Here is a 13,279-nt window from a genome sequence, read left to right as displayed (position 1 = left end):
TTTTGAGCGAAGAAAAGCTGAATTTGAGTGAACAAAATTCATTGCTGCGTGCAGAAAATGTATTTCAGTGTTTGCTATTATCCATACACACACAACAGCAGCCCCTCTCGCTCAGTTTTTGCACTTGCGCTCGCTCGCCATGTGTTGCTCGCGCTCAACTCTTTCTGTACACCGTTATATTTGTGCCACAAAACCAGCCAATCACAGACTTGGATGCAAAAAAATCTGATTGGCTGTTTTGGTCTCCAATCAGCTCGAAACGACGAAATGCAATATCCCAGAATGCATTTCGTCCAAAACTCAAACGAGGCAGTGGCGGAGGAACACAGAGTGGCGGAGTTTGAAATATTACTCTTTCTGGGTCACAAAATAAACTTTTAAGATATTTTCATGTGAGAATGGTGCTGTGTGAACTTCTAATATCTGCTCGATTTATCGAAACATCACATATTTGTATAACTGCTCTAATGTTTTCGGAGATGCCTGTTACCCACCAGCTGACCGCACAGCTGGACTGGCCATTGGGCTTACCGGACATTTGCTCGGTGGGCCGATGGTGATTTTTCATTTTTATGTTTGTTTGTTTGTTTTTGTAACGGTATAAACAATGAAAGGTGGTGGATTAGCCAATTGGTCATGATCAACTCTGGACTGGACCAGTTACAATACATCTGTATTGAGGGGAAAAGGAACACAGTTTGTCCCGGACTTCAGCTAGAATGAAAAAGACACAAAGCTGGAGTTATTCTGTCTTTACGCTGCACAGCTGCCTCTTCTTCTCTCATTCTCTCCCCCTCCCTCTCCTGTTTCTACTTGAATCATGAAACTGATCAATGATCAGCTGATCGTCTCTCTTGTTTGTTTATCGCCCACTTTGCGCCAGAAAGAGGAAACCAGCTGATGAGGCGCTAACAACAGCAGCACGTTTAAGCTTGATCAGCTGTTGTTAGAATTTATTTAATATTACTTTCTAGTATCAGCTGATGTTTGCTGGAGCCACAGCTGTAAAAGCTGCAGGTCATGATATCGGTTTGGAAACATGAAGGTGATACAAATCATACATATACACCAACAAGACAGTGTACATCACTGTCACAACAGCGTTTGTTTTATTCAAAGGCTTTATGGTTTTTCCTGTAATACCTGGTGGTGTAGTCGGTGACTTTTTGTCAGTTCAGCCTTATATATGAACCCAGTGACCACCCGGTCAGCTGGTGGGTAACAGGCATCTCCGAAAACGTTAGAGCAGTTATACAAATATGTGCTGTTTCGATGAATCGAGCAGATATTTGAAGTTTACACAGAACCATTCTCGCATGAAAATATCTTAAAAGTTTATTTTGTGACCCAGAAAGAGTAATATTTCAAACTCCGCCACTCTGCGTTCCTCCGCCACTGCCTCGTTTGAGTTTTGGACGAAATGCATTCTGGGATATTGCATTTCGTCATTTCGAGCTGATTGGAGACCAGAACAGCCAATCAGATTTTTTTGCATCCAAGTCTGTGATTGGCTGGTTTTGTGGCACAAATATAACGGCGCAGAGAAAGAGTTGAGCGCGCACGGGCAGAAATGTTGAGAGCGCGAGCAACACATGGCGAGCGAGCGCAAATGCACAAACTGAGCGAGAGGGGCTGCTGTTGTGTGTGTGTGTGGATAATAGCAAACACTGAAATACATTTTTTGCACGCAGCAATGAATTTTGTTCATTCAAATTTAGCTTTTCTTCGCTCAAAATAAATTTCTCCTCAAACTTGCACCTGCAAAATTTTTTTATGTGCGCTCAGAATAGTGGCACAAAAATAACGCCATACAAATTCCCCTAAAAAGATGTTTTCATAAACAGCTGTTGCTGGTCTGTAAACATAAACGTTTGATGTGGAATAACAGCTCCATTCTTTATCAAAACAAATCCATTACTTCCAGAACTGGTGCAATAAAACACTCTCGTAGTACGCCAAGTGTCTCATCAAGGAGGGCGCTGAATTCTGACGTGACTATAACGCTCCTGTTTTCTCTGTAAACAGGAAACCAGCTTCTTCCTCTGAATGCAGTAAACTGTTAGCTTCCTGTAGTAGGATTAAGAGTATCAGTAGTTACAGGTGTGAGTGTTGCAGTAACTGAAGTTTGTTTCTCATCTTTTCCAGATCACGTCCTCAAAGTTAAACTTAGTGTCTGTTTTATCCAGTAAGATAAAATGATCTCAAACACACGTCAGTAAACCCGCCGTACATGTCTGCAGTCAGACTGTGCGCGCGCGCACACACACACACACACACGCTGTAGTACGTCTGCATTTATCATTACACAGCATTTCATTAGTCCATGTTAACTTGTTATTGAGTGAATGTGAGGACAGCAACACTCACAGTTTGATGTAAACGTGGTGACGCTGTGATGTCAGAGTAATCATTTACATAATCCTTCCTCCGCTGTGCTGTGAAGCTCTCAGCCGAGCAGGAAGATTCAGACAGACTGATTTACTGTTTCATCATTTTAAACAATGGAAGTCACACGAGTGTGAACAGAAATTGTTTAAAGCATGCAGGAAGTTGATCTGTCAGGTGTGTGGATTTATACTGCTTCATATTTATGTCATATGAAGATTAAACATCATAAAGTTCCCTCCATAAACCAGTGAGGTCCTTTAAAAGCATCGCTCACATATTCTGTTCAGTGATTTAGAGAATAAAAGCTCAGAGTCACTGGGCTTCATAAAGAGGAAGCTGAACATGTGAAACTCTCCTTCAGAATAAAAGACACGTGCAGCAAGCTGGATGCTGAGCTTTATTGAAAGAACACAGAGGGGTCACAAACACCTCACAGTCAGGCAGTCACATGATTCATGAACGCCATCATTGAGTTACAGTCTGCTTTCACAGAGACTTCTGGACATCTTCAGACAGTAAATGAGGTGGAGGGAACAGGTGGAGGGTCTGGGGGTGTGAGTGAGGTGCAGCTGTCTGAAAACACACGCTTCATCGACACAGTGTGATGTCATCTGTGATGTCATCTGTGATCCTGCACAAAGCTTCCTTAATGGTGACTGACAGATGTCAGTGCTGAGGTTCGCAGGACTCACCTGAGACCAGGTGACACCAGACTGTCAGTGAAGAGAGTCAGTGTGGACCTCAGACTTTGTTTCCCTGGGTGTTTGTCCCACTGCTTCCTGCCTGTGGAGGCTGAGGGCTGTTAGTAATACAGATCTCTGAAGCTCTGAAACGTTCATCGCAGCTGTGACACTGAGAGCTGTCACAGCGAAAGATGTATTTGAGACCACCCATCGAACACCCGACCTCATAGAGTGAGTGTATGATCTCCTCTCTGTCTCTGGGCTCATTTTCAGACTTTGGTTGATCAAAAACTCTTGTAAACACAAAGGCTCCATCTGGCCAATAGCGAACGTCCCTTTCAATCAGTTCTAGGATGTTAAATTCACTCTTTCTGTCTGTGCAAGTGCGACATGGGGAGAGATAAGAGTAGATGAGGAGGAAGTTATTCTTTGTATATTTTCTTAGACTGCTCAACTTTTGCAGAACTAAACGTTCTGCATGATCACGTTTTATGGGCACAGAGAAAATCATCCTTGTCCCTTCGTACACTTTCTCCTTGTCAACACTCTTTTTAACATTCTCAGGCTTGTCGCCTTCAAGGACTTTATCAAGTGTGTTTGGGTCCTGTTGTTGTGGGATGGTTACAGCCAGACTGTAATGCCTGTCTGGTATATGGTATCTGCCAAAGGAAAAGAAAACAAACATCTTAGATCGATTCAGACAGAGTGTGGGTATATTATTAAATCTGTTTTCTGTGACATTTACAGTTAATTCAGTACTTCAGTCTGAATTTAGACACGTTTATCGAGCTCGTTAGGGTTGGACATTTACCACTTTGATCTAAGTTAAACTGTAGCAAAATCACTTTATTCTATTTATGTATTTAAGAGTCAGTGAACATTATGTAGCACTTCAATTCATCATATAGAAGTCGCTCTCTGGTGAGGAAAGAGCCTGACTCTAGAAATAACTGGGCTCATCTCAACACACATCTCAGGCTCTGGAACCAGTCTCCTGGGGACGGGCTGGACTCTGTTCCAGTCTGGAGGTGGCAGGGGTGGGGTGGGTATTTTTGTATCCCTGGGAATGTCAGAGGTTCAATTGCATTTCAGGGTAGGCTGAAGCTGCTGCACTGAGCTGTGGCTGAAAGGTGGCAATCCCCGAACCAAATGGTGGACATGGCAGATGAAGGGAGCCATCAGGCTGAAAGTGTCTTGGCCTGTGGGACTTTGAAAGTAGGTGATGGGTACCAGCAGACACAGCAGAGTGTGGCTTTGGCAGTCACAGATGCAAAAACTTGTGCGTGTAATGAGTTTGGTGAGACCATGGAAAAAAACTTTCAGTCATCCTCAAAGCAATTCTGAAAAACCGAAAAGAGGAAACTGGGTGCTTCTCTCTGCACTGAATCATACCTGTTATTAATCTCTGTCTCTCTTCCACAGCATGTCTTTATCCTGTCTTCCTTCTCTCACCCCAACCAATCACAGCAGATGGCCCCGCCCCTCCCTGAGCCTGGTTCTGCTGGAGGTTTCTTCCTGTTAAAAGGGAGTTTTTCGTTCCCACTGTCGCCAAAGTGCTTGCTCATAGGGGGTCATATGATTGTTGGGTTTTTCTCTGTATGTGTTATTGTAGGGTCTACCTTACTATATAAAGTGCCTTGAGACGATTGTTGTGATTTGGCTCTACTCACATGCTGTATATTTGGGGGGGATGTTGCTGAGTCAGGTGGCAGAAGGAATACGTTGTGGACCTCCTTAATCCCAATGACGTGTCTTCTTCAGAGAACCCAGAGTTCGGGGATGAGGGGGACAGCTCGACCATCACTGAGGACGAGGTCAGTAAGGCAGTTAAGAATCTCCTTGGTGGCAGTGTCACCTGTGGATGTGATAGGGCTGTCCTGGCTGACACATCTCTACTGCATATCTCAGGCAATGCCTCTGGATTGGCAGACCAGGGTGGTGGTTCCCATCTTCAAGAAGGCAGACTGGAGGGTGTCCTTCAACTATTGGGGATCACACTGCTCAGCTTCTCCAGGAAGGTCTACACCAAGGTGCCGGAGAGGAGACTTGGTCTCTTAGTCGAACTCAGAGAGGGGAGGAACAATGCAGTGTTCATTCTGGTCGCTGAACCAACTCTTTACCCTCTCCAGGACACTTGAGCTTGTGGGAGAGTTTGCCAAACCAGTCTACATGTGCTTTGTGGATCTGGGGAAGGCAGAGGACAAATCAAGAAAATTCACTCACCGAGTTATGATGACTTTCACAACTTTAGTCAGCCAGTTCACATCCACAGCCAGACTGGTTCCAGCTGCCAGCAGGACATACAGCATGAAGCAGGGCAGCAACTTCATCTGCACCGTTTAAAACAACACATTTTATTTACATTTATGATCCGCTTTAATGCAATAAATCAGTGAACGCCAATAAACAGCTGACCAGAGATGAATTTAAGGCAGTTAAATCCAAATCCATGTAGGGAATCTCAAACGTTCTCACCTTCACTGCTTTGTTTGTCCTGAAACTGCAACAGAAGAAAGAAACCAGTGAAATGCAGGAAACTGAACTGGGACTAAACTGTGAACCAAGTGCTTCACGTACCTGCTCAGGTGGAAGGTCTGTGATCTTCAGTTAGCTGTAAGGAGTGGTTCCATCTGCGGTCGTTCAGGAGGTTTTTATATGAGCAGAGGGGCACAGCAGCCTAAAAATGAGGAAGACAGAAACGAGAAGAAGAGCACAGATCTTATCAGAGCATCATCACACCCTCAGCGTCTCTGACAGACTCCACCTGTGGTCACAGTCAGCAAATATGGTGAACTCTGTGAGTGCGACAGCTTTTTACAAGCTTCAGCCACAATCAGACGTTAACACTTCAGATGTAATGCTCAGAAGCCCGTTATAGATTGAATGGCCTCACTATTATGTTCTGCTGGGTGCTAATGGCACTAAGGGCTGAGTTAGCTTTAGCATCCAGAGCTATATACACTGATCACAACAGCTGGAATTTAATTTGTGTACAGGCTGTGATCATGTGACCTGTACTTCTGTGCTGATGTTCACGGCTCTTTGTGGAGACTTACACGATAAACATGCTACATGATCTGTCATGGCTGCTTTACCTATGGATTGATACTCAAGAGCATCCTTAGCTTACATTCAGAGTGTGCTCTGCCCTAACATTGTCCCTGATTGCTTAATGTGGAGGTTAAGCAATCAGCAGAGAGATATTTGTGACAGAGGTTAAACAGTAGTTGTGTAACACTTTTGTGTAACTGACCACTAAAAGTTCTTTAACAATCATGTGAACTTAAAAGTAGCGTTCTCCAAAATCCAAAAAAGGGTTAGCCTACTGGATAAACTCTACTCCAACTTTAACCCTCTGGGGTCGACGGACGCTCCGACACGTCCAAATCACATGACCAGTTTTAGACGACCTAGGAACGAGATGCAGCCACCCTCCGTTTAACTTGTGTTGAAAGTGTGGATTTCAAACTATGTAATGTGCATTGGAACTTTTTTCCTTTTTGTATTGGTGACATTGTTTTATTAGTGCTGCTTTTTGGTGACTGGTTGTCTGTTTCACACCTTTGTCACACTGTTAGGCTACGTCCACACGAGCCTGGATAGATTTGAAAACGGCGTTTCCGTCCACACTCGTTTTCAAACGAAAACGCACGAGTGTGGACGTAGCCTCACGCTCCATCCCTGCTGTTTTAGGTATTCTGGGGAACTTCAGCTCGTTTTCAGCTTATAAATTAAATTTGGGGAAAAGTGAGTGTTTTCCCGTTAATACAGCAGCATGTCAACTTCAACAGTCCGATCTACCCTTTCGTCTCAGTCCATCGGGGTTTAAATACTTAGGGATTAACGTGACTCGTTCTCTATCTGGCCTTAAATCAGCTAATTTGACTCCCCTTATATCAAGGATTACACCTGATATTCAAAGATGGGGTAATCGCCCCCTTTCTTTAATCGGTAAGATTAATGTTGTTAAAATGAACATCTTACCAAAATGTTTATTTTCACTCCAGTCAATTCCCTTATTTTTGCCGAAACATTTTGTTTCACTGGACAAGATTATTGGTTCTTTCATTTGGGGAGGGAAGCCGCCCAGGGTTTCTAAAACTTTACTGCAGAGATGCAGATGCAGTGGAGGACTTGCATTAATTCATTTTCTAGCCTACTACTGGGCCGCTCACATCCATAAACTTTGCTACTGGCTGAAATCTTCTGGTTCCTCGTGGTGTAAGTTGAAGCTATCATCATGTAAGGGCTCTTCTACACCAGCTTTGCTCTTCACCTGTAAAACCCTCTCTGTACACTGATAATCAGGTGGATATTAACACACTCAAGATCTGGTTTCAGTTTAGACGACACTTTGATTTTGTAATGCCGTCTTCCTCGGGTCCTCTAAGCGACAACCATTTGTTTCCCCTTCAGTCTTGGACTCGACATTCTCAGTGTGGTGTGACAAGAGTATAAAACAGGTCAAACATTTATATGTGGATGGTGTTTTCGATACTTTTGCCAGTTTGTCTTCTCGTCATGATCTCCCTATTACCCATTTGTTTCGCTATTTTCAAATTCGAACTTTTGTTCTCAAGTGTTTCCCAAATTTCCCGTCTTTACCTCCAGAACAGCAGTGGGAAACTACGCTATCATTTATTCCTCATCACAGAGGAACCATTTCAAAACTCTATGATACTATCCCGTCTCTTAGCAACCACTCTAATGTTAAGCTTAAGTGTCCATGTGAAGGAGAACTAGGAATTCAAATCCATGAGGAGTCTTGGGAACAGGCTAGAGCGAGGGTACGATCTTCCACCTCCTGCGCTCGTCTTGGACTTATTCAATTTAAGGTCTTTGTAAGGAAGAGGACTCCCTTACTACATTTATTTATATTATATTATCTGTATAGCACTTTAGAGCACACCTTTCACTTTATTAAAAGCACCTTTTCAAGCACTTTATTTAGCATTGCACTTTAAGCATGGATTTGCACAGTAAAACATTTGCACACAAGATGTTTATTTATTGAATATTTATTGGGAATTTTAAAATCAGTTGGTAGCCTTGTTTCAGATCCTGCACAGCTGCTCCTCATCAAGGAATGTGGTGGTTGTCTGTGAGGAGAGAAGAATGGTGATTGAGATTGTGATTGAGGCTGACCAGTAAGGAAAACTAATGAGAGTGAGAGAGTGAGAGTGAGTGAGTGTGTGAGAGAGAGATCTAGGAATAAAAGTGGTGCAAATAAGTGTTTGTAAGATAATGATTACTCACCTTTCTTGCCTGTGTCCTCTTCAAGGTGTTTGGACAAATGTTTACCGGGGGTCCAGACACCATTTAAAGGTTCCGGGAGAGACCACGGGTTAAGAGAGTGTGGTGAATCTTTTTTTGCTGGGGTTTCTGGGTTTTTATAATATTGGGTTTGGTGTAAAATTAAAGTATGAAATATTTATTAATATGAAAATGTGAAATGTATTTATTTATTCTAATTGATATATTGTATACTGTGGTGGAAGGTTGGGATTTAAGAATTTACCTGAGAGTGGAATAATGGGTTAGTCTGTGACAGCTGAACATATTTAAGGCTGCCGGTTGTCATTAGAATGGATTTTGCGCTATGAAGAAGCTCGACGAGTTAATTGTTGTAAGGAGAGCTGTATAGCAAATAAATACTTTGTTCCACTACATTTGCCTTGGTCCATCTCACTGTGTTTCTAGCCGCTAAGGGCTGCCCTGTTACAGTCTTACACAGGGCACATTTCTCTAAGTCGAGACTTCCTGAATTGTATCTGGAAGTGGAAAACAAATGTGATAAATGCCACGGCTCTCCTCGTCACCTTAGCCACAGGTTTGTTCTGTCCTGAGCTGGAAGCTTTCTGGACTGGGTATGTTCCTGTTATATCAGCTGTTCTTGGAGTAACTCTTCATCCTGTCCTCTGATTGCTATGTTCAGGATTCCTGATGGCTCACTTACACTTGACTCTACACAAACAGATATCATAGCTCTTTGTTTCAGAGTGTGTGTTTGTTTAGTTGTTTCTTTCATATAGAAGTATATTTACTTAGAAAAATGAAGAAAGGTTCATTGTATTTCAGTAAGTGCAGGTTCTGTGTTTTCTTTTTTTAATAGAAGAGCTTCCTCACTGTTCAGCTGAGATAAGGTTCACACTTCTGCTGCATGATGACAAAGTTAAACACTCGTTGTGTAACACAAGTTTGGCAAACAACAATTTTTTTGCAACTATTGACCTAAAAATGCAACCAAGGATTTTTTTTTATAACCATTTAAAATGATTTACAGAACAATCAGCTGTTCTGCATCAAATACGATGCCACACAAATGAGTTTGTATGAGACGGAGGAGCCCATCACAGCCTGATACCTGCAGAGGGTCGATATTAATAATAATAATAATAATTAATAACAAATCATCAGGAACAGACGGTCTAACTGAAGAGTTTTCTAAGGTTTTTGCTGCTGAGCTGAGCCTGTTTTTGTGGAAAGTCTTGATGAGGGAAGTCTTCCACCCACTATGACTCAGGGACCGCCCACTCTCATTCCCAAACCCAATAAAGACCGTTTCCAGATAATTGGCGCCTATTTGTCTGCTCAATAAGGATCATAAGACTTTTGCTCTAAGTTCAGCAAAGAGGCTCAAAATGGATTTCCCTCATAATGAACACAATCAGGTTTTATGGCTAACAGACAAATAACCAACAGTATCAGATCAGTTCTGGATGTTTTAGACTACTGTCAACTTTTTGATGACAGTGGATTCATGTTATTTTTAGATCTTTCTAAACACTGTGGAACAGCAGTTCATTTTACAGTCCTTACATAAACTTGGCTTTTGTTCATCCACAGAGACTCTACAGAAACAGCTCAGAGACACTAACGGTGGAACTAAATCTGATCAACAGGCATCAGACAAGGATGGCCTGCTTCTCTTTTTACCATCCGTCCAACTCTTAGCAGACCACATCAGATCTCATAGGTGTCTCACTGCTGCACAGAAATCTGATCATCACTCAGCTGCCTGATGGTCCTGTTTTTCTGATGAATGAAAACCAAGCAGCTCTGGAAGCAGAGAGAGATCAGAGAGATCTCTCCTTAAGAGGAAGAGTTCTGCTCACCAAAGCAGAGGGAATCTCACCATGAACAATCGCAGCTCTGTCTCTGCATGTGGAGAAAAAGCTCCTAAATGATGCTTTTTACCTTCGTGTGGAGAAATAAGACTCATTAAGTTCTCATGAGTGTATATGATAAAAGTGATCTAAACTTTACGCATTTTAGCACTTTAAACAACACATTTAAGATTTAAATATAACACATTAATTCAAACACTACATTCAATGTGTTCAATCATCAAAAAAATAAAAAGCAATTAAAACTGTAGAAGCCAGCATGAGGTTCGACCTCGCTCTGTAGTCTCTTATCGCCCCCTAGTGGTTAAACAATCCTGCTGTACTTCTACTGCACTTTGTAGATGATTAATTTAATTTCACTTATTTATGTTTAATGTTTCTTTTTTTCTCTCTTCTTCTCCACTAAAGCAATTACAACATTCACGAGTCTCACTAAATATGGTAAAACTTGTGAACAAGATGTAAAAAAAGACTCAGACTTGAAGTTAACTCTGGAAGAGAGAGAAAGAAGAGGAAGTCAAAATCAGAGGACACCGGGCCACCCTCCAAAATAAAAGTATGTCTCAGCAGGTGGGAATCAATAAATAGTAAGAACCAGTAAATAAAACTGAAAGATAAAAATGGAAAATAAAATAGAAGACTAAATAAAAATAAAATATATACAAAATGAACAAAAGTGGCGAAAATTAACACTAGAACATGTAAATAAAAATAAACAAACTAAAAATGAAAAGATATGTACAAAATAATTAAGTTAAAAATATGTAAAAGTAAAATAATTGAATAAGAAAAATAGAAAACATAAAATTATAACAGTAAAAAAAACCCAATTAAAATAAAAAATGACAAATGAAACAGAAGAAAACATGAAATGAATAAAATAAAGCTCCACAGTAGAGACCACAGTGGAATAAAGGAGCGCTCAGAAAGAGGCGGGATTTTGTGCGCAGCCGTACAAACAGCGATGCGCTCTGTGACGTGTAGTAGCGTGAGCGCGCCACAGGGTGGAGCTGTTCCCACACGGTGTGAGCGTGTCTGATGGACTTCCGGTGTTCGAGTGAAGCCGTGAGCTCAGGTTTTCTTTCAGAATAAAAGCACACACAAAGAGAGAAAACAGGGGTGCAGAACCACAGGTGTGACCCGCCCCTCCTCCCTCCACAGGTGATAACGAGATAAACTGATGAGAAGCGCAGTGACGTCAGACTGAAACACGCTGACGTGTTTATGAAAGTTTCAGGTGTAAAAACGTCAGAGCGCGTGCGCCACTGCGGCTCCGAGCTTTGATCTTTGGTTTCCTTCAAACCTGTAAGTAAAATCAGAGAGTGCGCAGGCGCAGCGAGAGGATTCCCTGCTGCTCACCGTGTGAGGTCGTTTTAGGAGAAAAACTGCTCAGAACAAACAGGACGGTGAATATTTACAAATTTAAAATATTCATAAATAAATAAAATCAGCAGCTCAGAATCTTTATTGATTATGAACACAAACATTCAGATCACAAAAGCATCGTTTTAAATAAAAAAAACAATAAAAAATCATCCTGAAGAAATTCTGTCCTCACTCACTCCCTTTAGGGGGCGCCACAACCAGCCACCTGCCTGCATCTGCTCCTAACACAGCCTCCTCTGACACGCCAACCCTCGGCATCCTTCATCCATGAACCTCCTCTGAGCTCCTCCTCCGTCCACTGCAGCGGGAAAAATAAGCACTGAGCACGTGCAGAAAAGTCTCAACATCAGTGATTAGAACGAGTCCTGCTGCTTGGTGCAGATTAGCATCAGCTGGTTCAGTCCCACCTGATGGCCTCAGAAAGGTGCGTCATCACCAGCGTGTCACACAGAAAGATCTCGTGATGGGTGAAACCGTGAGCTCTCTCCAGACCTTCAAACTTTATTTAAAACATGCTGAAGCTTCCAGTGAGACTGTCGGGCCACAGTTCATCATCATTTCATTGTAAACCATCAGGTGCTCCTCACAAGGCTTCACGCAGAGGAGTGAAAAGGACAGTCACACCTGGACCAGCAGGTGTGACTGTTTGAAGCACTCAAGCAGCAGGGCTGTACGCCCGCTCACCTCCACGACTCCAACGCTGAAGAAAACGTTTGCTGAACATCTTTTAGACGAGCCTGTGAAGGAATACAGACTGATCACATGACACAAACACTGATCACACCGTGTTAGGGGGTCAAAGGGCGTGGTGTATCACCCCAAAAACACCAACAGGGAGGTTTGGAGGTGGGAGCGTGATGGGGGGGCTGTTTGTCAGTGTACAGCACTGACACGCTTCGTGTAAGCGAAGGAAGCTCGAGACGTTAAATCTGCTGCCGTCTACCGGGAAGATGAAGAAACGAGACGATGCTCAAACACAGCCATGAAACTCTCAGCTGCTTTCAGAGACACAAAATAAAGCTGCTGGGATGGCCCAGCCAATCAGCTCACCTGAATCCACCTGACACAAAGAACGAAGGTCAGAGTTCATAGACGGGCCCACAGAACCTTCAGGACGGGCCAGAATCCCACCTGAGCCGTGCAGGAGCTGTCATCAGCAACAAAGGCTGAGACAAAGTATTCAGTGCACTTCAGTAAGTGGGTTTGTGCTTCTTTTACCTGCTGCATATCCACCCTCCCTCGTCTGCACATGCTCAGACCATCTCAGCCTCTCTGACTCTGAGCCGTCCACAAAGACTCAGTGAAGCTCCTCCTGACCTTCTCTGAATGTCTCCACCAACATCTGTAGAGCTCTTTGTCAGGACGGAGCCACACGGCTGCTCTCTTAGGTCAGCTTCAAAAACTCCTTCTCACATCTGTAGCTTGCCATCACCAGTGTGTGAATGGGTGGATGACTGAACGTGTAAAGCGCTTTGGGGTCCTTAGGGACCAAGTAAAGCGCTATACAAATACAGGCCATTTACCACAGGCCATCTTCATCATCAGCTTCACCCTCTGTAGCTCCTACAGCTCTGCACATCAGCACCTGTACACTTCGTCTCCATCCCTCCTCATCCTCTCACTCTCCAGTTAAACAGTTTAAAGTGCCCTCGATGCCTCGCTGCTCGTTACCAGTCCCTTTCTCCTTCTTCACAT

The 13,279-nt window shown here is 43.0% G+C and overlaps 1 long non-coding RNA gene across 1 annotated transcript; it reads right to left on the bottom strand.

Annotated features, from left to right (window-relative positions):
• Positions 1-2,777: 2,777 nt before the first annotated feature.
• On the bottom strand, positions 2,778-5,773 carry LOC134645463 (uncharacterized). Its single transcript, XR_010573961.1, has 4 exons — positions 5,649-5,773; positions 5,547-5,571; positions 5,295-5,401; positions 2,778-3,730 (listed from the first exon to the last, which is right to left on the bottom strand). It is a non-coding gene; the product is annotated as an uncharacterized LOC134645463 (long non-coding RNA).
• Positions 5,774-13,279: the final 7,506 nt, after the last annotated feature.

This window comes from Pelmatolapia mariae, linkage group LG16_19 (assembly GCF_036321145.2).
Source record: "Pelmatolapia mariae isolate MD_Pm_ZW linkage group LG16_19, Pm_UMD_F_2, whole genome shotgun sequence".
Classification (NCBI taxonomy): Eukaryota; Metazoa; Chordata; class Actinopteri; order Cichliformes; family Cichlidae; genus Pelmatolapia; species Pelmatolapia mariae.
This window is presented reverse-complemented; position numbering and strand designations above follow the sequence as displayed.